The following is a 25,218-nucleotide window of genomic DNA, read 5'->3' as shown; positions in this document are numbered from 1 at the left end:
TGAGAGCCAGGGTTGGCCACAGAGGGAGCTGAGGACCAGGGTTGGCCACAGAGGGAGCTGAGGGCCAGGGTTGGCCACAGAGGGAGCTGAGAGCCAGGGTTGGCCACAGAGGGAGCTGAGAGCCAGGGTTGGCCACAGAGGGAGCTGAGAGCCAGGGTTGGCCACAGAGGGAGCTGAGGACCAGGGTTGGCCACAGAGGGAGCTGAGGGCCAGGGTTGGCCACAGAGGGAGCTGAGAGCCAGGGTTGGCCACAGAGGGACCTGAGGGCCAGGGTTGGCCACAGAGGGACCTGAGGGCCAGGGTTGGCCACAGAGGGAGCTGAGGACCAGGGTTGGCCACAGAGGGAGCTGAGGACCAGGGTTGGCCACAGAGGGAGCTGAGGACCAGGGTTGGCCACAGAGGGAGCTGAGAGCCAGGGTTGGCCACAGAGGGAGCTGAGGGCCAGGGTTGGCCACAGAGGGAGCTGAGGACCAGGGTTGGCCACAGAGGGAGCTGAGAGCCAGGGTTGGCCACAGAGGGAGCTGAGGGCCAGGGTTGGCCACAGAGGGAGCTGAGGACCAGGGTTGGCCACAGAGGGAGCTGAGGGCCAGGGTTGGCCACAGAGGGAGCTGAGGACCAGGGTTGGCCACAGAGGGAGCTGAGGGCCAGGGTTGGCCACAGAGGGAGCTGAGGACCAGGGTTGGCCACAGAGGGAGCTGAGAGCCAGGGTTGGCCACAGAGGGAGCTGAGGGCCAGGGTTGGCCACAGAGGGAGCTGAGGACCAGGGCTGGCCACAGAGGGAGCTGAGGACCAGGGTTGGCCACAGAGGGAGCTGAGGGCCAGGGTTGGCCACAGAGGGACCTGAGGGCCAGGGTTGGCCACAGAGGGAGCTGAGGGCCAGGGTTGGCCACAGAGGGAGCTGAGAGCCAGGGTTGGCCACAGAGGGAGCTGAGGGCCAGGGTTGGCCACAGAGGGAGCTGAGAGCCAGGGTTGGCCACAGAGGGAGCTGAGGGCCAGGGTTGGCCACAGAGGGAGCTGAGGACCAGGGTTGGCCACAGAGGGAGCTGAGAGCCAGGGTTGGCCACAGAGGGAGCTGAGGGCCAGGGTTGGCCACAGAGGGAGCTGAGGACCAGGGTTGGCCACAGAGGGAGCTGAGAGCCAGGGTTGGCCACAGAGGGAGCTGAGGGCCAGGGTTGGCCACAGAGGGAGCTGAGGACCAGGGTTGGCCACAGAAGGAGCTGAGGGCCAGGGTTGGCCACAGAGGGAGCTGAGGGCCAGGGTTGGCCACAGAGGGAGCTGAGGGCCAGGGTTGGCCACAGAGGGAGCTGAGGACCAGGGTTGGCCACAGAGGGAGCTGAGGGCCAGCGTTGGCCACAGAGGGAGCTGAGAGCCAGGGTTGGCCACAGAGGGAGCTGAGAGCCAGGGTTGGCCACAGAGGGAGCTGAGAGCCAGGGTTGGCCACAGAGGGAGCTGAGAGCCAGGGTTGGCCACAGAGGGAGCTGAGGGCCAGGGTTGGCCACAGAGGGAGCTGAGGGCCAGGATTGGCCACAGACGGACCTGAGGGCCAGTAGTGGACACATACCATCATACACAAGAGATCGCGGCAAAAAGAGGAAAACTGCCAGAAAGGTGGAAAGCAACCGACCACAAGGCATATATATATATATATATATATATATATATATATATATATATATATATATATATATATATATATATATATATATATATATATATATATATATATATATATATACACACACATAGCGGCAGAAAGTCGTAATAAGCCCCTAAGCTGCAGGTCAGACTTTCTGTGATGCATGTCATACAAGGTTAGCGAAGACACCACACGAAGGGACACAAACGTAATTTCTGGAATGAACGGCCACTTATAACGAAAAAAACAAAGAATCTTACGTTCAAGAACGGCTTATTCAGCCTGGGAAAACATGTCGAATATTTATGAGTGCGACAAAAATCAGACTGGATATATATATTTGGAATGTCAAAAAGGCTGTGGCACCTGGCACACGGACATATGGCACCCCACGTGAGACAAGGAGGTGCCAATATGGCAAAATAAAATAAAAGTCACAGTGAGGGCAGGGACGTTGCCAGCGGGGTCCCACAGGGCTCTGTATTACCCCCTGTCCTCTTCCTCCTGAGCCGGGTCAATGACCACCCGGACAGGATAGGCTTCTCCTCAGTGTTTCTGGCTGTAAACATTACGGTGAAGACACGTAGTAAGGAACACAACGTCAACAAACCCGACGGGCTCACCATAGTCCGTGATATTTGGAACTTGTTCCAAGTAGCTAATCTTAGACAACAACAACAACAACAGTCAACAAACCTACAGGAAGACCTTGATACATTGAAAGAGTGGACTAACATGTGGCTGGCAGAATTTAACTCCAGCAAATGCAATGTAATCGTGCAACCCAGCCACCTGTTTAGATAGTACTTTCTGTAACTTTGTGGACCATATTATATATATTGACGTAATGGGCAATTAGATAGTAGAGTTTGGTACTATTCACATTATACACTCCAGAAAAAAATAAAGCTGAAAACTGAATGAAATATTCCTAGGCCTAGTATAGCACATATATGTACTATATTAGGCCTAGTATAGCACATATATGTACTATATTAGGTCTAGTATAGCACATATATGTACTATATTAGGTCTAGTATAGCACATATATGTACTATATTAGGTCTAGTATAGCACATATATGTACTATATTAGGCCTAGTATAGCACATATATGTACTATATTAGGTCTAGTATAGCACATATATGTACTATATTAGGTCTAGTATAGCACATATATGTACTATATTAGGTCTAGTATAGCACATATATGTACTATATTAGGTCTAGTATAGCACATATATGTACTATATTAGGTCTAGTATAGCACATATATGTACTATATTAGGTCTAGTATAGCACATATATGTACTATATTAGGTCTAGTATAGCACATATATGTACTATATTAGGCCTAGAAAGGTTAGGAAAAGTTATCCTTTATTAGCAACATCAATGCTAAACCTTTTACTGTTTGTCCTAATTCAAAAGAACCCAATTTTACTTTGTAATTGTCCATTACGTCAATATTGTGAAGTGTGCGGCGGGCTGGAGAGTGAGAGTGAGAGTGAGAGTGAGAGTGAGAGTGAGAGAGAGAGAGTGAGAGTGAGAGTGAGAGTGAGAGTGAGAGTGAGAGAGAGAGAGTGAGAGTGAGAGTGAGAGTGAGAGTGAGAGTGAGAGTGAGAGAGTGAGAGAGTGAGAGAGAGAGAGAGAGAGAGAGAGAGAGAGAGAGAGAGAGAGAGAGAGAGAGAGAGAGAGAGAGAGAGTGAGAGAGAGAGAGAGAGAGAGAGAGAGAGAGAGAGAGAGAGAGAGAGAGAGAGAGAGAGAGAGAGAGAGAGAGAGAGAGAGAGTGAGAGAGAGAGTGAGAGAGAGAGAGAGAGAGAGAGAGAGAGAGAGAGAGAGGAGACCATTACCAGGGTAATAAGTATGAGAGGAATCATTCCTTCAGTTGAATGGAAACAAAAGTACCCATCGGTTTAACACACACTGAATAACATCAGCGGCATGCGTAAGGTCACCAACATAATGACTCCCTTTTGAATATTGAATAACAAAATCATTCAGGACTCTGAATTCAACAAATGTCAGACCAATTCTGGAATATGCAGCGCAGGAGCTCATAACTCGTTAAACACACAGTAAAGCTGCAGAAAACCTAGAGTTATACCACCAGATAAGTCCCGGAGAAGAAAGGCATGAGTTACGTGGTAATACTAAATTACTTAAACCCCCACATCGCTTCATAACAGAGCAGACATGATCACGACGTACATATTTACTAACGGGATATAATCAGGGTAAACAAAGACATACCTTGGATATGGAGGCCATTTCCTCCATTTCCCAATATACAAATACAACGGACTATAGGCAGCCTTCATGCATATATTCAAAAGCAGACAAGAAGCCGGACACAAGAGGTGAAGACCCGTCCCACAAAAAAGCAGATACCGGTCTGAGCCCGACCGCTCCACCAGCAGTGTGCAGCCGTCTGCCTCTGCTGCCGATATCCTCAAAACGGGTCAACGAGATCAGTAAATATTGCAGGCCATGTCGTACCGCAGTCAACCGTATCGCAAGCTGTTGCAAGGCGAGGGAGCCGCGGCCTGGGAGCCACCACACACATTACTGGCGAGCCAGACAGTGTATAAACAACGGGTCCTCGATGACCATCAAATTGGGGCGGAGGGCGGGGGGAGACTTAGGAGCGACAGATTAAACGTTTCCAGATTCTGTAACATAAAGGAATGACATTACTGAAACATTGGAAACCTGAGAAAGTGACAAGGTTGGATTGTTCGGGAATGAAATTGCTTGATAAAGCTGGCATGTAAGAGAGGAGGAGAGAGAGAGGAATGTGACGCGACAACAGCGGGTGTACCACTCGCCGAACTAACGAGACGTTATTCTTGAAGAGGACGGAACAAAGGCAGGAGCCACGAGGACCAGAGGGGCTGAGAGGTGGAAGCCGACTCGTTACACTCAATCCACCCCCCCCCCCTCAACTCATAGTCATACCCCACAACTACCTCAACCCCACAACCCTCCCTATCAAACTCCCCTAATATTGATCCGCGCTTCTGCAAACCCTTCCCTATCCTACTGTTATATAACTGATGTTCCTTCTTCACGCCATTATCACCCTCCCTCTCAGTCCAGTCCTTCGGTGTTTACAAGTATGTACATTCACATCGTTCAGGATCCTAAGTAAGGAGGCAGTGAGAGCGGTTTACACTGCCTACGGGAGACCAGTCTTAGAGTATGCAGCCCCATCATGGACCCTCCACCTGAAGAAACCACATAAGGAGACTGGAAAAGGTCCAGTGTTTTGCGACGTGGCTTGTCCCAGAATTACGAGAGCAACGCACAACGCGTTCCAAATGCGAATGGAACGTTGTGTGAAAATTTCAAAGCAATCGGCATAGAACTTTCGGAGATTAGCGATTTTGAACAAACGAACATTTCCATTTTTATTTATTTAGATTCTAGATTTATTTAGATTTATTTTTAGAAATATAAAACAAATATTTTATTTATTTATATTTCGGTCGATGAATACGGAATATTCAAAACTACTACATGACGACTTAGATACACTTTTAAAATGCATGAAAGAGAGGTATATTCCACTTAATATTATAGCGCTCTACACAAAGGAAAGATTGCGTTGTGTATCCTATAGCAATACACTTAGGTGTTGCGTAATACACCTTCAGGGTGTTGTGAAGATATAAGCTTATATACCCGTCTGTTACCCTTACGAGAATTGTTCTTCAAAACTTCAAGTTTTCTCATTTTTACCCTAAAATATGCCATTGGCTTTGCCACCATTGTCCTGAGAGTGAGAGGTTCTCCTTGCCAGTTGTCATAGATATTACCTCCCCCTCTCTTCCATCTCTGGAGGCAACCAATCAGGGATATTGTTTCCCCCTCTGTTAAACCAACCACTCCTGGTTGATACCTGGTTGATGGGGGTTCTGGGAGTTCTTCTACTCCCCAAGCCCAGCCCGAGGCCAGGCTCGACTTGTGAGAGTTTGGTCCATCAGGCTGTTGCTTGGAGCGGCCCGCAGGCCCACTCCCTGGAGCTTCCTGTAATGTCTTCACCTGTGACCGTCGAAGGTTGCGAGTGAAACAATTAAGCGCTATTAATGTGTGTGTTTGTCGATGATGGTGTGAGGACACTGTCACTGTGTTTGTTGTTCTTGTTGCTGGTGTGTTTGTTGCAGCTGTTGTTACTGTTCTTGTTGTTATTACTGTTGCTGGTGTGCCAGTGATAACGGTAATTACTCTTACCACCCAAGACAACGGTGGTCACCTCCTGCAGGTAATTGACTTGATATCAGGTGCGTGGGGTTGGCTAGGTAAAATATTATATTATTACTATAATGTGTGAAATATATATATATATATATATATATATATATATATATATATATATATATATATATATATGTATATATATATATATATATATATATATATATATATATATATATATATATATATATGGCACAACTCTCCTAAACACGAGAGTTAAGTATACAACTTTAGAACACTTTCCCACCAGGAGACTCGAACCCTAGCCAGCACAGAAGCCTTCCAGCAACTGGCATAACAGGTACGCCTTAACCCTCTGCACCACCGCTCAGTCTGAGCGGTGGTGCAGAGGGTTAAGGCGTACCTGTTATGCCAGTTGCTGGAAGGCTTCTGTGCTGGCTAGGGTTCGAGTCTCCTGGTGGGAAAGTGTTCTAAAGTTGTATATATATATATATATATATATATATATATATATATATATATATATATATATATATATATATATATATATATATATATATATATATATATATATGACAATGTCAGACCACGGAGGAAAAATGAAACAGGAATTTCCTTAAGGAAATTCTTATTTCCTTAATTTAAAGAAATTCCTGTTTCATTTTTCCTCCGTGGTCTGACATTGTCACATTTTTAATCACGTGTTTATTTTCGTGATATACACACACATATATATATATATATATATATATATATATATATATATATATATATATATATATATATATATATATATATATCTTGGTAGCAGTCTTTCCTGTAGACATATATACTGATTGTGACAGAAGGGATGAGCTCAATGATTCTAGCACTAATCTTCTCTATTTTCCTTACATTTTTCTCCACTTGAAAAGGAAGTCGAAAAATTAAATCGCCAAAGTTCATTTTCACAGTTTTATTGAGCCTGTCACTAAGTGAGTCGAGCTCAATAAAGGCAAAAAAAAGGACGCCTTGGAGTCCATTGACATGGGTCTCAAGCCTGCTTGATGGGGTTTTAGAAATTCTACTCCCCAAGCCCGGCCCGAGGCCCTGGCTTGACTTGTGAGAGCTTGGTCCAACAGGCTGTTGCTTGGAGCGCCCCGCAGGCCCACGTGTTCCTGCAGGTATCTGATATTGAGCACTTGCTGTGGCTTGAAGATGTATTCGAACGGAGTTCAGTGTTTTCTTCTGATCATTGCCATACTCTCCGTGCCACAAGCCTTTATAAACGATGAAATTAGAAGTACGTGTACCTATGGAGCTGGACGGTGGGACCGAACCTTCGTCCTGAATCATCCAACTCTACTTTTCTAATCGGCTTTTTGTGAGGCACGCTGTCTAAGGGTGGTCTAAAGTCTGGTTTAATAATCTCGCAAACTTTTCTTCTGTCAGTTGCTTGAAATGAGGTAGAAAACATGAAAGTAAATCTGTTGACAGCTTCACGTTATTGTGATTGACAGCTTCAGCTTACAGTGACTGACAGCTTCCTCTTGTTGTGGTTGACAGCTTTATGTTCCTGTAACTGGCTGCTTCATCTTACCGTGACTAACAGCTTCAGCTTACAGTGACTGACAGCTTCATGTTATATCTGTAATCAAGAGATAACTGAGTCTCTGCTGTCGTAATAGGTCCCATCTCAAGGAAGCATCTCTAGGGTTGAACATTAGAAAACAAAGATATTGCAATAGATGAACTAACCCGGGGCTAGATTCACGAAGCAGTTACGCAAGCACTTACGAACGTGTACATCTTTCCTCAATCTTTAACGGCTTTGGTTACATTTATTAAACACTTTACAAGCATGAAACTTCCCAATCAACTGTTGTTATTGTTATAAACAGCCTCCTGGTGCTTCGGAGCTCCTTAACTGTTTAATAATTGTAAACAAAGCCGCCAAAGATTGACAAAAGATGTACAGGTTCGTAAGTGCTTGCGTAACTGCTTCGTGAATCTGGCCCCCAGTTACTAGCAGTTAAGTTTATTGATCTGACAATGAGTTTATTTATCCTCACCTACCTTAACCCCTCCCCCCCCTCCACTTGCACTCTCCCCCCACCTACCTTAACCCCTCTCTCCCCCTCCCCTTGCACTCTCCCCCCACCTACCTTAACCCCTCTCCCCCCCCTCCCCTTGCACTCTCCCCCCACCTACCTTAACCCCTCTCCCCCCCCTCCCCTTGCACTCTCCCCCCACCTACCTTAACCCCCCCCCCGACGACCTTCCCCCCCCTCCCCTTGCACTCTCCCCCCACCTACCTTAACCCCTCTCCCCCCCCTTGCACTCTCCCCCCACCTACCTTAACCCCTCCCCCCCCTCCCCTTGCACTCTCCCCCCACCTTCCTTAACCCCTCTCCCCCCCCTCCCTTTGCACTCTCCCCCCACCTACCTTAACTCCTCTCCCCCCCCTCCCCTTGCACTCTCCCCCCACCTACCTTAACCCCTCTCCCCCCCCTCCCCTTGCACTCTCCCCCCACCTACCTTAACCCCTCTCCCCCCCTCCCCTTGCACTCTCCCCCCACCTACCTTAACCCCCCCCCCGACGACCTTCCCCCCCCTCCCCTTGCACTCTCCCCCCACCTACCTTAACCCCCCCCCGACGACCTTCCCCCCCCCTCCCCTTGCACTCTCCCCCCACCTACCTTAACCCCTCTCCCCCCCCCCCTTGCACTCTCCCCCCACCTACCTTAACCCCCCCCCCGACGACCTTCCCCCCCCCTCCCCTTGCACTCTCCCCCCACCTACCTTAACCCCTCTCCCCCCCCTCCCCTTGCACTCTCCCCCCACCTACCTTAACCCCCCTCCCCCCCCCCCCCCCCCCCGACGACCCAACCTGTGAAAGGCCTCCTGAAGTTCCTTGTCTTTAAAACTGCAGCAGTTAGTGGTGACATGTTAATGACATGATGGGCGGCGGTGGTGGCAGCCGTCACCCACAGCCTGGCGACGGCCTTCACTCGGAGGTGGTGTTCCTGCCTCACACACTCACACCTCTCACTCACAGTGTCTTCCACGCCTCACTATTTTCCCCCCGTCTTTCCTTTTTCCAGCGGTCCCGCGTTCCATTCCCGGACAGTGCAAGATATGTGTGTGGGTGATTTGGCTTTGCCTTCCCTGTTACCTAGCAGTAAAAATAGGTACCTGGGTGTTAGTCAGCTGTCACGGGCTGCTTCGTGGGTGTGGAGGCCTGGTCGAGGACCGGGCCGCGGGGACACTAAAGCCCCGAAATCATCTCAAGATAACCTCCCCACCACACCTACGCTACCTCTGTTCCTCCAGCATCAAACTGGTCTTCCTAGGATACAGAAGACTGTTGTGGGTGGTGTTCAGCGAAAGGTCAGTTATGGGCCTCGATAAGATTAACAAGACACCATACCCTCTACAACTAGAGACAAAGATAATGGTATTAAAAGATATAAGAACATAAGGATTAAAGAAACTGCAATACGGGCTCACCATAGCCCGTGCTACTTGGAGCTTTCTGTTCCAGGTAGCGAATCTTCAACAACAACAACAACAACAACAGGAAACTACAGAAGGCTTACATTAGCCCATACGAGGCAGCTGTTATTCATATATGAGACTCACATACACTCATATATACTCTGGATTGTTTCAAGCGTAGGTTAGACTCATGTCTAACCTACGCTTGAAACAATCCAGAGATCCCAAGTGTATTATATAATAACACACTAATAAAGGCACCGGAAGGGCTCAGTAAAGATAATTATCAGAGATTAATAAACAAACAATGGAGAAAATGCCGGTAATATGGAGCAGAGAGCCACGGCCCGTCACCCGCCTCTCAGCTTCCTCAAGCAAACACTTGACACAAAATGACTTACTGATTCTCTCAGTTGAGACCACAGGCTGTGTTGAGACCACGGGCTGTGTTGAGACCACGGGCTGTGTTGAGACCACGGGCTGTGGTAAGACCACGGGCTGTGTTGAGACCACGGGCTGTGGTGAGACCACGGGCTGTGTTGAGACCACAGGCTGTGTTGAGACCACGGGCTGTGTTGAGACCACGGGCTGTGTTGAGACCACAGGCTGTGTTGAGACCACGGGCTGTGTTGAGACCACAGGCTGTGTTGAGACCACGGGCTGTGTTGAGACCACAGGCTGTGTTGAGACCACGGGCTGTGTTGAGACCACAGGCTGTGGTGAGACCACGGGCTGTGTTGAGACCACGGGCTGTGGTGAGACCACGGGCTGTGTTGAGACCACAGGCTGTGTTGAGACCACGGGCTGTGTTGAGACCACGGGCTGTGTTGAGACCACAGGCTGTGTTGAGACCACGGGCTGTGTTGAGACCACAGGCTGTGTTGAGACCACGGGCTGTGTTGAGACCACAGGCTGTGTTGAGACCACAGGCTGTGTTGAGACCACGGGCTGTGTTGAGACCACGGGCTGTGTTGAGACCACGGGCTGTGTTGAGACCACGGGCTGTGTTACGGCCCCAGTAGTCTCAGGTAAGACACAGACTGGTCAGCCTTGGCAGCTTAACGAGGTGATAGATGATTCAAGATGATTACTAAGAAAAGGGAATCCAGGGAAGTATATAGAACAGCATTAAAGGGAACTCCAGCAGGTGTGGAGCTCAATGGGCGCTCATAACGACTAATATTGAGCTCCGTGACACTGAGCTCCGTGACAGTAAGCCCCGTAACACTGAGCTCCGTGACAGTAAGCCCCGTAACACTGAGCTCCGTGACAGTAAGCCCCGTAACAGTGAGCTCCGTGATAGTGAGCTCCGTGACTGAGCTCCTGGGAGCAATACAGGTGAGAGCAGTACCTGCCTTCACCTTTAATTAGTGACACGAAGAGTGTGACGACGAGGGCAATATGATGACTATACCTGCGAAAGAGAGAAGAGACAACAGAAGGAGAGAAGAGACAACAGAAGGAGAGAAGAGACAACAGAAGGAGAGAAGAGACAACAGAAGGAGAGAAGAGACAACAGAAGAAGAGAAGAAACAACAGAAGGAGAGAAGAAACAACAGAAGAGAACAGAGGGAAGGAGAACTGAGAACAAATTATAGAAGAGGCAGTAAGGTGGGTGATCTTGCGGGAGAACGACTTCGATTCTCCGCCGTAAGTCACGGGTTCGGATCCCGGCCACAGGAGAAACAAACAAACAAACAAACAAACAAACAAAGGTCCACTCGGGAGCCAGAGTCTAAACTTTGAATCAGGAAACTTTAGATGATTAAACCTATCAACTCACTTATTCAAACCTTCGCAATCCACGAACTTGACTTTGAACTTAGAACTTTAGGATCGTGCATAGTGGTCCGCCTCACTCACAGGCCGAGTGAGGCGCGGTAATTATGAGGAGAGGGCCAAGCCAGTGCCACAGCAATTAGAAGGAATATGAGGACAAGGAGCTGGGATAATATGATGCCCAACCACTTGGGACTGTCGGGGGATCGAACGCCGACCAGCAATAAGCGTGGCCGTCGGTTGGGAATTGGCTGACCGAATGTTTTCCTCGTGCAAAGGTATTGTTTCTGGGCCACAATTGTGGCTTTGATCTATCCATTAGCTCCCCCTCGTGGGCACACTTCCTTGTGCTGGTACCGGTAATGGTCTCGTCGACACGGCACCGTGGGCTGCCTCTGTGGCGCCAGGCTGGTACTTGCATGTGTGGGGTGGGGTAGTGGGTGTAGGGACCCCCACTGGTGTGGTGGGGTAGTGGGTGTAGGGACCCCCCCCCACTGGTGTGGTGGGGTAGTGGGTGTAGGGACCCCCCACTGGTGTGGTGGGGTAGTGGGTGTAGGGACCCCCCACTGGTGTGGTGGGGTCATGGGTGTAGGAACCCCCCCATTGGTGTGGTGGGGTAGTGGGTGTAGGGACCCCCCCACTGGTGTGGTGGGGTCATGGGTGTAGGGACCCCCCACTGGTGTGGTGGGGTCATGGGTGTAGGGACCCCCCACTGGTGTGGTAGGGTAGTGGGTGTAGGGACCCCCCACTGGTGTGGTGGGGTAGTGGGTGTAGGGACCCCCACTGGTGTGGTGGGGTCATGAGACACACACTGGGGGTCCAGCACTGACCCCACTACAGTGGGCGCCTTGGTTCATCGTCTCAAACACAGGCTGCAGGACGTCTGAGCTTGTAGGTGAGTCAAGCGGGTAATGCATGAGTGTGACCTCTGAGAGTCACCAGCAACACCCGGTGGTTACAACGGTGGTTACAGCGGTGGTTACAGAGGGTATAGCGGTGGTTACAGCGGTGGTTACCTTGCCCAGTCAGACTTCACAGTCTGAGATAAGACACACTTTCTGCGCCATGAGAAACACTGGTTCTCACCTCCCTATATGTGTCCTGTTATCACACTTAAGTGTCTGGATATTCGCCTCATTGGCTGACTGTGTGCTGCCACACTGCGTCTTTCTGTGCTTCCCTACACCTCTCTCTCTCTCTCTCTCTCTCTCTCTCTCTCTCTCTCTCTCTCTCTCTCTCTCTCTCTGCATCTCACTACCCTTCTCTGAGCTCTCTCTACCCATCTTCGGAACTCTGCGCATATCTACGCTTCCTTACGTCCCTCTACGTATCTCTGCACCATTCTGCACCTCTCTGTATCTATTTGCATGTTCGCGATCACTGCGCCGTGGGAGTGACGGACGAGCGACGCCCCAGCAAGTTGTGACGTCACTCAGCAGGTGTAAACATTAGAACAGCTGCGCCCCTGGTGGTGGAGGACGGTACTTAGCAGCCAGGGAGGGTAATGAAGGCGCCGCCCGGGAAAATATTTGTAGGAGGTATGTAAGCAGCGGCTGGTGATGACAGCCCTGGGACCAACAACACACCGTACCCTCAGCCCTCGCTATGTTGGGTCCAGAATCCAGCGCTTCTTACGTTACAATGAAGCTCTTCCTGGGGTGCTACTCTCCCTGGAGTGATGCTCTTGTTAGGGTGACACTCTTCCAGGTGTAAGGTGTGCTGCTGTGTGTGGCTACACCGGGTGTTAGGGCCCTGTGTGTGGCTACACAGGGTGTAAGGGCCCTGTGTGTGGCTACACAGGGTGTAAGGGGTGCTGCTGTGTGTGGCTACACCGGGTGTTAGGGCAATGTGTGTGGCTACACCGGGTGTTAGGGCAATGTGTGTGGCTACACCGGGTGTTAGGGCCCTGTGTGTGGCTACACCGGGTGTTAGGGCCCTGTGTGTGGCTACACTGGGTGTTAGGGTCCTGTGTGAGGCTACACCGGGTGTTAGGGCCCTGTGTGTGGCTACACCGGGTGTTAGGACCCTGTGTGTAGCTACACAGGGTGTTAGGGCCTTGTGTGTGGCTACACCGGGTGTTAGGGCCCTGTGTGTAGCTACACAGGGTGTTAGGGCCCTGTGTGTGGCTACACCGGGTGTTAGGGCCCTGTGTGTGGCTACACCGGGTGTTAGGGCCCTGTGTGTGGCTACACCGGGTGTTAGGACCCTGTGTGTGCCCCTGCACCAACACCTACCCCCCTCTCCCCCCCCCCCCCCACACACACACCTGCCCCCAAACATACAAACACACAAGTCTCAACATGCAATACACCTTCAAAAACACATTTCCATAATCCTTAAAAATATGCCGATACTCCGGCAGCAGAAGACAGACTCGGCACAAAACCCGAGACCAGTGAACTTATATTCACTTTTAGACGTCATCGTGCAAACAATTTTTCTCCCGGCGAAGTGTGGATGATAGTCTGAGAATATTGTGTTGGGGGGCGGTGGTCCTGGTGGCCCTCACTCACACACACACACGCACACGCCCCCACACACACACACACGCCTCCACACACACACACACGCCTCCACACACACATACACACGCCTCCACACACACACGCCTCCACAAACACACGCCTCCACACACACACACACACACGCCTCCACACACACACACACACGCCTCCACACACACACACACACACGCCTCCACACACACACACACACGCCTCCACACACACACACACACGCCTCCACACACACACACACACACCTCCACTCTGCACTACTTGTTTAACAGATCTCTCACCCTATCCATGGAGGACAGAATAAAATAAATATATCATGGTTAGCATTGTAAATGTGTGGCCACGTCTGTGGTAGAAAAAAATAAATAATAAAAATAATAATAATAAAGGCCTCTACTGCATCTACATTCTACGTCAGGATCATTACTATGCCCTGAGACACAGGTCAAGAGAGTAATACCAGTACCAAGCTGGTATTAATACTGACATTAGCAATATTCTCACTCTGTGTACTACTGGTTACACAGCTGCCAGAGGCACTGTGTCTACACTGTACACAGTAAGAGTCCTGCAACCCAGTCTACTGTTGCTCTCAGTGTAATCAATGCCGTTTGCTGTTTGCATTAACAACAGAAGTCATACTTGGGTGCCCTTGGGAGAGCAATAACCATCATTGTGATTGGTTGACATTTTCCTCATACTGTTATTGAGAGTCACTATGTAAATGTACACAAGATATTATCATTATCCCCTGTGGGGCGAGGATCACAACCTGTCTTTCTATAACCTGAACTCCTATAGCCTGTCCTCCTATAACCTGTCCCCCTACGACCTATCCTTCTATAAACTGTCCTCCTACAACCTGTCCTCCAACAAAGAACGTCGCTTTTCGCTCGTATGCGTTACATACGGCCAAAAATTGTCGTACTAGAAAATGGAAGCGGCTCGCGAAAGTGACGTACTGTCCCGTTTTCTGTTTTGGGTCCTCTGGTAGGTTAGGAGAGGTCACGTTAAACTGACCGTCGAGGTGGGTCTCTTGGCTGGTCTGTGAGAGGTGGTTTGCTGTATTAAAAGCTATTGTTGCTGTTGTTATATTAGTGCTGCTGCTGGTGCTGCTGCTGCTGCTGCTGCTGGTGCTGCTGCTGCTGGTGCTGCTGCTGGTGCTGCTGGTGCTGCTGGTGCTGCTGCTGCTGGTGCTGGTGCTGCTGCTGCTGGTGCTGCTGCTGCTGCTGCTGGTGCTGCTGGTGGTGGTGCTGCTGCTGCTGGTGCTGCTGCTGGTGCTGCTGCTGCTGCTGGTGCCGCTGCTGCGAACAGTCAATTTGTAGCTGTCGTATTCATGCTATTGGTCTAACTTATTTTTCTTTGAATGTTCGCTTTTCTGGAGAGGCCGGTCAAGCTCCTGTATGAAGAGTATATATCTTGACCCACATGCTGATAGCTGGGTTATTGCCTCGTACGGACACGACCTCAAGCATGTATAGTTCCTGCATGTTAGCTTTGGTGAAATGTCATGACCATGACCTCTCAGTCATGGCCATTAACCCGTAATTAATCCTTATCAGAGACGGCCTTCCATTTTGCTGGGTCTAACCTCACTCGGAACAAGAGGCAAATGTTGCGTGTGTGTGTGTGTGTGTGTGTGTGTGTGTGCAGAACACTCCCTAACTTTCAGTGGGATTGAAATCCCGTGATCCCACTAGAAGGAGCGGGGGTCGACTCCCTCCCTGAAGACTAGTGTAGTTACAGGTGCTTCAGCCCTCTTCCTCCTCTGGTCATCCCACGGTCCGTCTCTCAAAGGTTTCACTCAAAATCCCCGTAACTGTCAGAGCCAGGCGGATGGTAGAGTCACCCCCTGGGGGAGGGGGGGGGGGGGGCGTGGCAGATGTGTCACTTCAGTTCCTTTCACGAGCTTCTCCATGTTGGTGGAACAGGTTCCAGATGCGAGTCAGTTTACGGATGAATGATCGCTGGTGGTGTGACGTCCTTGAGAAAGGCATCTCCAGCCTGAGGCTGCTGATGGCTGAGCGCCTTGTGTTGTGGCTGCCAACTTTTGGCTGTTTACGAAGTAGGCTTAGTAGAGGGGAACCTTGAAAACATTGGCCTTATACATAACATGGTGCTGTCAATATTTCTACAGTGTTGAAAGCTCTGATATACAGTCCAGTCCAATTAGAATGGGGTCAGGACAAAAGAGATGAGCCTTCTTGCACAGTTCTCCAATTTGTCCAGAATTCGGACAAATAACAGAGGGCCATCAAGGCGAGCGCTGCGTATTCTACACATCGGCGAAAATTTTTTCATATAAAAATTTGACAACCGCTGCTGTCGAAACGGTACGGGACGCGCCTTTCCTTCAATATTTGAAAATAAATTTACCACTTTTAAAATCTGTGTTTACCTCTCCTTTGAGTGACTTTCATAACAATATGAACTAACATTGCATAAACTTGTGCGGTACATGACTGTTATTGGAATATTTTGACTCAACCCCGTGTAGCAATACGAGGACCAGATGTGTCAGTGGCATATGGTAAAGGTTGCAGCGCCTGCATACTTGTTGAGCTGGGATATATACCTCTTGTTGATGTTGAGCTGGGATATACTCCTCCTGTTGATGTTGTGCTGGGATATATACCTCCTGTTGATGTTGTGCTGGGATATACTCCTCCTGTTGATGTTGTGCTGGGATATACACCTCCTGTTGATGTTGAGCTGGGATATACACTTCTTGCTGATATCACACCAGGATAATACAAGTCATTCACTGTTAAAGTTCTTGCTAACTGTCTCCTGCTCTTAGACACTATCGAGACATTTGCTGTTGTTGTCTTAGACAAAAATCAACAACAGCTACGCTTTCTCGTACGACGCACCCTGAACTATCGTTCGGGTTCACCCACCAGCCCACGATCTCCAAACTTTCCAAAACTGTTCCCCTGAAGCTGTGTGAGGGCAACACTGCAGTTTTATTAGTCTATTCTAACCAAAATATATATATCAAAATCCCGCCTCATTGCTAGTGGTAACGGGTATTAATTGGAATATATATGATTAAATTGAATATATCTTTTGACGGCATATTGGTCAGAGTCGAGGTCGCTTGTTTGAAATACGAACACATGTATAGACACATGTGCAGACATATGTATACATGTATGCACATGCAATAAATGAAATACACTGGAATGGGCAATATCTGGCCAGAGCTGCCGGGATTGTGGTCCGGGGCCAAGGCGCTCCCCTTGTATAGGCGCGCACGCTCACCAATATTGACATGCACACACGCACACGCACGCACATTCACACACGCACGCACACACATCCACAGTAATGTAACAGCTGACACAGGATAAAGGGTGGGAGTCACAGTTAATCTCATCTTGACCCAAAAATGAGGAAGATATCGAAAGCTCAGACCAGGAAATACTAGCGACCATTGCGTCCTGGGGCCAGATTCACGAAGCAGTTACTCAAGCACTTACGAACCTGTACGTCTTTTCTCGATCTTTGGCGGCTTTGTTTACAATTATTAAACAATTAATGAGCTCCGAAGCACCAGGAGGCTGTTTATAACAATCACAACAGTTGATTGGGAAGTTTTCATGCTTGTAAACTTGTAACCAAAGCCGTCAAAGATGTACAGGTTCGTAAGTGCTTGCGTAGCTGCTTCGTGAATCTGGCCCCAGGCAGGTGGGGGGAGGAAGACAACACAGCAGGCGGGAGATGGGGAGCTAGAACCCACTCCCCCGTCGTCACTGTTAGGTAAGTACTGATAGGTAAACTCTCAATTATCTGAAGGTAACCTGGAGTCAACTTTGGACCAATCAGCGTGTCGGAATATCGGGAAGACGTCCCGGTAATCAGACGATGAATGTAATTGATAGTTTCTCCACTAATCACTTGATGGAAATGATTTATCGACCAATCAGAACATGGAAAAACCGGGAATATTGCTCGACCAATCAGGTGATGAGGGCGGCCAGTCACGAGAGTCGTGGTTTGTTCAGCTGTTCGGTGGTGGACCGGCTGGCCAGTAGTGGACTGGCTGGCCTGTAGTGGACAGGCTGGCCAGTAGAGCCGGCTCTCACACTCGCTGAAGCTTCACACTACACACACACACCTCCCTCACACTACACACACACACCTCCCTCACACTACACACACACACCTCCCTCACACTACACACACACACCTCCCTCACACTACACACACACACCTCCCTCACACTACACACACACACCTCCCTCACACTACACACACACACCTTCCTCACAGCTCACAGCAAGATAAGAATGCCGGTGTATGCTGAAAGATGCTTCAGAAGCAGCATTATGTACAGGGAAGAGGAAGACGGACTGGGTGAGTATAATGGCAGTTTAGTACGACACTTTCTGCACGTTGGGGAACCTGAGAGTGTCTTGGAGGAGGGGAAATAGTGACGTCCCTCACACTGTACCGTCACTCACTATCATTTGACCTGAGCGGCGCTGATCACTCTATTAACCCCCCCCCCCACCTCCTGTGGGAACGTGGGGGGGGAGGACCATGTTGTTATCCCCCTTAACGTGATCAAACGGCTTGTTGTGACGAGCGCAGTGAGCAACCACCTCTCACAACGGGGCTAAATGACGCTGCCAATTCGTAAATAATTATGGAATATCGGACACCTGTCAGCACCAGAGGCAACGGGGGGAGAGGGGGGGGACAAGGGGGGTGTCTTTGTTCCAGCTGTGTCCTTGTTTGTTTGTTGGTTTAATTATGTCCTTGCTGTTTGTTGGTCTTGCTTTAGCGTGTGGCTCGTGGCCGCCTCAACAGCGCGTCGACCAGCTCGATCGCGGGTTTGGTGAGTCGGTTCGTATAGTCTAAACTGACTTGTTCACGTCGCAACAATCACTGTGCAACAAAACAGCTGGAGCGACGAGCTCGCAACAGGAGTCACGCCTCAAAGTGTGTGTGTGTGTGTGTGTGTGTGTGTGTGTGTGTGTGTGTGTGTATCCAGTCAGGTCGTCGAGGCCAAGGTCACACAGGGGGTGAGCGTTCGAACACGTCTCACGTGATCACGTTACGTCTGACAGAGCTAAACACATTGTTTTCATTCTTCTGTGCAGAGATTAAGTCACAATAGCGTGGTTGAACACAAGTAGCCACTCCCACGTATCGTGGATGGACATTCAGACACCGTGAATGTCCTCAAACCGTGAATGTCCTCAATAATACGTGGACGGGAGAACAAATCATAAGTACCAACATTCAACACAACACAGTATACAAGTATGGACATTAACACAGTGTCTAAACAGAGCAAGCAGGCTGTTGCTGCTGGCACAGCGCCGGAATCACCTTAATTGGCCTGTAATGATGATCAAGTTTTGATAGAACATGAAACATTCAATGTTGAAAGTGAATGGGAGTATGGGAGGGGTATGGTAATGGGAGAGTATGGGAGGGGTATGGTAATGGGAGAGTATGGGAGGGGTATGGTAATGCGAGAGTATGGGAGGGGTGTGGTAATGGGTGAGTATGGGAGGGGTGTGGTAATGGGAGAGTATGGGAGGGGTATGGTAATGGGAGAGTATGGGAGGGGTATGGTAATGGGAGAGTATGGGAGGGGTATGGTAATGGGAGAGTATGGGAGGGGTATGGTAATGGGAGAGTATGGGAGGGGTATGGTAATGGGAGAGTATGGGAGGGGTATGGTAATGGGAGAGTATGGGAGGGGTATGGTAATGGGAGAGTATGGGAGGGGTATGGTAATGGGAGAGTATGGGAGGGGTATGGTAATGGGTGAATATGGACACATACTCTGTACACACTCACACCTCACACTTAAGTGGAGACAAACAGACATAGAAGAAAGACATCTCCTTATAATCCTGCCCCGGGACTCTGTATCATCCTCCAAGATGGATGATACTGATGAGTATAATATCCGAGAGCGGCCAATTAGAGTAGGATTGATGATCTCTCGTTAGGAGGAAGAGTAGGATTAGGCGGGATAATTGACGCCGCCCAATTGCGGATTTATCCTTAATTGGTGCTAACGCTCAGGTGTCAGCTGGTGTCTGCTGGGGGCGCCATCCTGGTGTCTGCTGGGGGTGCCATCCTGGTGTCTGCTGGGGGCACCATCCTGGTGTCTGCTGGGGGCGCCATCCTGGTGTCTGCTGGGGGCGCCATCCTAGTGTCTGCTGGGAGCGCCATCCTGGTGTCTGCTGGGGGCACCATCCTGGTGTCTGCTGGGGGGTGCCATCCTGGTGTCTGCTGGGGGGTGCCATCCTGGTGTCTGCTGGGGGCGCCATCCTGGTGTCTGCTGGGGGTGCCATCCTGGTGTCTGCTGGGGCGCCAGGTTAAGCACCCCCAAGCCCCTTCAGAACCACCATAGTCTCCCCTCACAGACCACTTACATCGACACGAAGAGCGTCTAAGATTTCCCATCTTCATTTCCATCAGATCTTTGAATCTCCCGAAGTTATTCGATTTAAATCCTAATCCAAGACAGCTATTGAGTGGAGAGAGTCAAGAGGAAATTGTTGGAATGAAAGAAATCTGTGAGGAAGCGGAAGAAGGTGATCACGAGAGAGAGAGAGAGAGAGAGAGAGAGAGAGAGAGAGAGAGAGAGATAAAGGATGGATATGAAGGAGATATGATAACAGCGGAAGGGACGAGGAGACTCCACCTTTTCAAGAATGTTTGCCTTTGTACCTGGCTCAGTGCGGCCCGCGTTTATTATTGGTATCCCGAGCTGTGGGTAGTAGGTAGGTGGAGCTCTAGTGGAGCTCTAGTGGAGCTCTGGTGGAGCTCTGGAGGGTGGATGTAAGCATATTTGATCCTGGGCAGTGTGTGTGTGAGTGTGTGTGTGTGTGTGTGTGTGTGTGTGTGTGTGTGTAACACCTAGCCACGTATGGAAGTGTAATAATATACACAAGATAGTTGTATGGGCAACCGTAGGGGTAGAAAATGTTCTTCAGTGCTGGCAACATTTTCTGTCAAACTAGTTGCCGGGGCTCCTATTACCATAGTTGTCCTATTGCAGCAGTTGCAATTACAGCATAGTTGACAGCTATTAACATAGCTGTCTTATTGCTGGCAGTTGCAACCACATTAACAGCAGTATTTCCTCTATCAACACTAATATTGAAATACAGCCAAAGAACCACTTAACAGTAACAGCTTAACCATTCAGGCGAGCAACACCAACGTACTATTAGCCATGTTAACAAAGCAGAAGCAGCAAGAGCAGTATTGTTGATCTGGCACTGATGGGGACATGCATGTTGCTCTGATCAACCCTCACCTATGCTAGTGCCAGTATGGGTTTCACTTAGCTGCCTGGGACACACACATTCACATACACAATGGTTCGTGTGCACTGTTTCTTGCATTTTCTGGTCTTTTGTGCTTGTGTTCATATGTGCTTTTCTTTCAAGATTATCTTTGCTTCCAGCTTAATTCTTTTCAGACATATCATGGCAAAAGGTACATCCCTCCATCCCATAAATTCCTCTTTTCTGCCAGAATATATTTCGTTCGATTACTCCTCTTAAACATAACTTTCATTGGTCGTTTACTTTCACTTTAAAACCTTCTTAGCCTACAGTAATCTTCCATTTCCATTTCCTCTAGTCTCAAATTTGTGGAGCTTTTCTGTAATCACTTTCTAGTCTCCCTCTCTTTTTATTTGTTGCCATGTGTCTCCATTCGTCTCAGGAAGACTGCAGACTACCACAGATTTTTCCCTTTCCAGTTTCTGCCTCGTGTATTTCACGACTTGCTGGGTTCTTACAACCTCTGTCACTGTTGACTTAATGATCGGCTTTTCCTCCGAGCTTTTAACTGCCTCAGAAAATGTTTTGTCTGGTTACGTTCTTCACTTTTATGTTGTATTCTCTAATGTTACACTTTCTACTCATAGCATTAGTCGCACATTACCACTGACAAGATCGAGAGGTATTTACTTTGATAATATCTCCTCCACTAAACACCTTCCATCACAATTTCCTTTCTCCAGTAGATATATCGTTGAATCCTTTTTTAAGAACGTTTTCCTTAATTACTTCCTAATATAAATATCATATTGCTTAAGAGTCGCCAACAGTGTGTGTATGGAATGCAGTATTTAACTACCATGAGATCTTTGATCTTCAGTTAGTTGTGCCATAAATATCTGAATCCTCTTAATAGCTTCCATCATCTGTGCTGTATCCATACTCTTTCTGCCGTGAGTATTTCTTCCCATGAGTAGCTCCTTCTTTGAGTATCTCATCTTTGAGTATATCTTCGCATGAGTATCTCCTTCCCCGTGTATATCTTCCCGCGAGTATCCCTTATTCAAAAGGATACGATAATTCTCCCTCAGCATCTTCTGTTAAAGATTATCACATCTCTAAGCATCAACATCCCTTGAGTATACTTTCATTCGGGTGATGTAGTATAGCATCGAACTCTTTGTTTTCTCCCTATGTATGTGTGTCCACCATCTGGGCCACGTAGAGGAAAGTGAGAGTTGTAGAGTACTGCCTCTTAGTAGCCGTCCCCGCCTCGATTATAATCACTATAGAGGGAGATTCACCGCAGCCTGGAGCTGCTCCTGTGGCTCGGGGTGTGTGTGTGTGTGTCCCCCGAGGCCTCAAAGTACCGCGGCTGCAGCGTTATGCCTTCTTCAAACTTTGCGTTCGCGCACTTTTCACCCATGGTAATGAGAGGTAAACAAACGTCTTTCTCCCCTCTCTCTCTCTCTCTCTCTCTCTCTCTCTCTCTCTCTCTCTCTCTCTCTCTCTCTCTCTCTCTCTCTCTCTCTCTCTCTCTCTCTCTCTCTCTGCCTCCCTCCCTGCCTCCCTACCTCCCTCCCTCCCTCTCTCTCTCTCTCTCTCTCTGCCTCCCTACCTCCCTCCCTCTCTCTCTCCTCTCTCTTTCTCTCTTTCTCTCTCTCTCTGCGTCCCTCCCTGCCTCCCTACCTCCCTCCCTCTCTCTCCCCTCTCTCTTTCTCTCTTTCTCTCTCTCTCTGCCTCCCTCCCTGCCTCCCTACCTCTCTCTCTCCTCTCTCTCTCTGCCTCCCTCCCTGCCTCCCTACCTCCCTCCCTCTCTCTCCCCTCTCTCTTTCTCTCTTTCTCTCTCTCTCTGCCTCCCTCCCTGCCTCCCTACCTCCCTCCCTCTCTCTCCCCTCTCTCTTTCTCTCTTTCTCTCTCTCTCTGCCTCCCTCCCTGCCTCCCTACCTCTCTCTCTCCTCTCTCTCTCTGCCTCCCTCCCTGCCTCCCTACCTCCCTCCCTCTCTCTCCCCTCTCTCTTTCTCTCTTTCTCTCTCTCTCTGCCTCCCTCCCTGCCTCCCTACCTCTCTCTCTCCTCTCTCTCTCTGCCTCCCTCCCTGCCTCCCTACCTCCCTCCCTCTCTCTCTCTCTCTCTCTCTCTCTCTCTCTCTCTCTCTCTCTCTCTCTCTCTCTCTCTCTCTCTCTCTCTCTCTCTCTCTCTCTCTCTCTCTCTCTCTCTCTCTCTCTCCTGCCTCTCTCCCCCCCTTCCCCCCCCCTCTCGTTGAGATCTTTCGAGCTGTTAACGTACTCATAACTGATAACTGAACTGGCTGTCATTGAGTCATCAACAATGGCCTAAGCGATAACAAGTGGAAGTGTGCCTGCTGCATGAGAAGCACTGGAAATATTGTTTGTTGCCACTTGTGGCTCACTTTGCTTTTCGTCATGTTAATCCAAACGTAGAATATATATTGTAATGACTTCAGTTTGCTGGGCTCAAGATTGTACTGTAAGTTATCACGTGGAAATCATTAAGAAGAAGGCGAAATTTGCAAGATAATTGAGTTTGCAGTTAATAATTCCTTTAGTTATATTCCTTGGGGTTCTTGTGGGGACATGAAGACTGACCGGCCATAGTTCTCAGGGCTGGTGGAAGGTTCTCAGTGCTGGAGGAAAGTTCTCAGTGGTGGAGGAAAGTTCTCAGCGCTGCAGGAAAGTTCTCATTGGTGGAGGAAAGTTCTCAGCGCTGGAGGAAAGTTCTCAGCGCTAGAGGAAGGTTATCAGCGCTGGTGGAAGGTTCTCAGCGTTAGAGAAAGATGGAAGACGTGCAAATAACAATTTTTCAGAGCACTAAACCCCCCCCCCCCTGTGGAACCCCCTGTAGAACTTCCCCCCCCCACCCCCCTTCTTTTAGGTGTTCCAGCGCTGTGAACTGGGCCGGGAGAGCACGAGTCCTGCCCGGCTCCTTTCCTTGTATTCTGCCGCGTAATATCACTGCTTCAGCCATTCCTGGTTGACGCAAGGGAGTTGCGTCAGACGCAACTCGTCCTCTCTCCCAACACATCGAATTTTTAACGTGGCCGACGAGGCTATTGAAGATGACACATATTAGTAAGATTGACGCCATTTTAACGCGTTCTGTGCACCCGGTTTCGATAGGTTGGGTGGGTTGGTTGGGGTCGTACGGTACTGGTAAGGCAAAGACAGTTGCATTGTTTACGGAGTGGCAAAGTTATGTGGACGGGCTGTCATCATCTTCGCCAGACACATCTTGCAAGGATCATTTGACGACTATTAGAAATGGTAGTTGAAACCAAAAGGCGAAAATGAATGGCAATGAGAACAAGGGGGGAACGGGACGGTGGTATCGAACCAGCGTCCTGAGTGGCCTCATTGGCGCCTCTTAACCCCTGAACCACGTCAATTTGAACCAGAGCGACGGTCTCGCTTCATGCAGGTCGGGGTTCAATCCCCGACCGTCCAAGTGGTTGGGTTCCATTCCTTACCCTCGTCCTCATCCCAAATCCTTATCCTGACCCCTTCCATGTGTTATATAGTCGTAATGGCTTGGTGCTTTTCCCTGATAATTAAAAGAAAACTGTCATTACTGTGTGGGGAGAAGTTGATGTTGTAAGACACACGGCTCCGGCCTGCCTAAGACAGGGTCAATATATGCAGATGGAAGACAGATTTTTTGACCACCCAAATTTATTCCTGCCACAAAGGCTGATCAAAACTTGTTTTAAAATGGAAAAATCTCATCCCTTTGGGCCCCTCACAGCACCTTGTTCCATGTTCCAGCCCTCACAGCGCCTTGCTCCACACTCCAACTCTCACATGCTTCACGCTCCGGTCCTCAGAGCACCTTGTTCCATGCTCCGGTCCTCAGAGCACCTTGTTCCATGCTCCGCTCCTCAGAGCACCTTGTTCCATGCTCCACTCCTCAGAGCACCTTGTTCCATGCTCCACTCCTCAGAGCACTCACTGCGTCAGGAGGTGGTGGTCACAGTACTGGCCTGACAGGACCTCACTAGAGAGAACACCCACAGCCTGGCGAGGTCTGTGACTCCCACACTTCAGGCACTTCACCTCTTGCAAAGGATTTGCAATTCAGCACAATGATTAATGAGTTTATTTACGAGTATGTTAATGTGTTTAATTTATTCTGGTTCCTTTAAATGATGGATATTACCTAGACAACGGTGGTAAATATTCTCAAATTTAAGTTGAAAAGCTGCATGATAATCACAGATTGTCTCATTTGCAACCCAATGTGCCGGAGGACGGAGCCAAAACAACAAACATTGTATTACTTACGGACCGCACTGTACATGTAACCTACGTGAGACCAG

General features: G+C 49.2%; 2 protein-coding genes across 3 annotated transcripts in view; one reads left to right on the top strand and one right to left on the bottom strand.

Annotated features, from left to right (window-relative positions):
* Positions 1-25,218, bottom strand: part of LOC123756730 (tachykinin-like peptides receptor 99D) — a 102,342-nt gene that overhangs the window by 44,420 nt on the left and 32,704 nt on the right. The window lies entirely within an intron of this gene.
* Positions 17,677-25,218, top strand: part of LOC123756729 (uncharacterized) — a 94,360-nt gene continuing 86,818 nt past the window's right edge. The window contains exon 1 of the mRNA XM_069331825.1: positions 17,677-17,984. The gene's annotated coding sequence lies outside the window, so the exon portion shown is untranslated. The remainder of the gene's footprint in view (positions 17,985-25,218) is intronic.

Source organism: Procambarus clarkii, chromosome 26 (assembly GCF_040958095.1).
Source record: "Procambarus clarkii isolate CNS0578487 chromosome 26, FALCON_Pclarkii_2.0, whole genome shotgun sequence".
Classification (NCBI taxonomy): Eukaryota; Metazoa; Arthropoda; class Malacostraca; order Decapoda; family Cambaridae; genus Procambarus; species Procambarus clarkii.
Note: the sequence above shows the minus strand (reverse complement) of the source record. Positions and strands in the feature narration are given on the sequence as shown.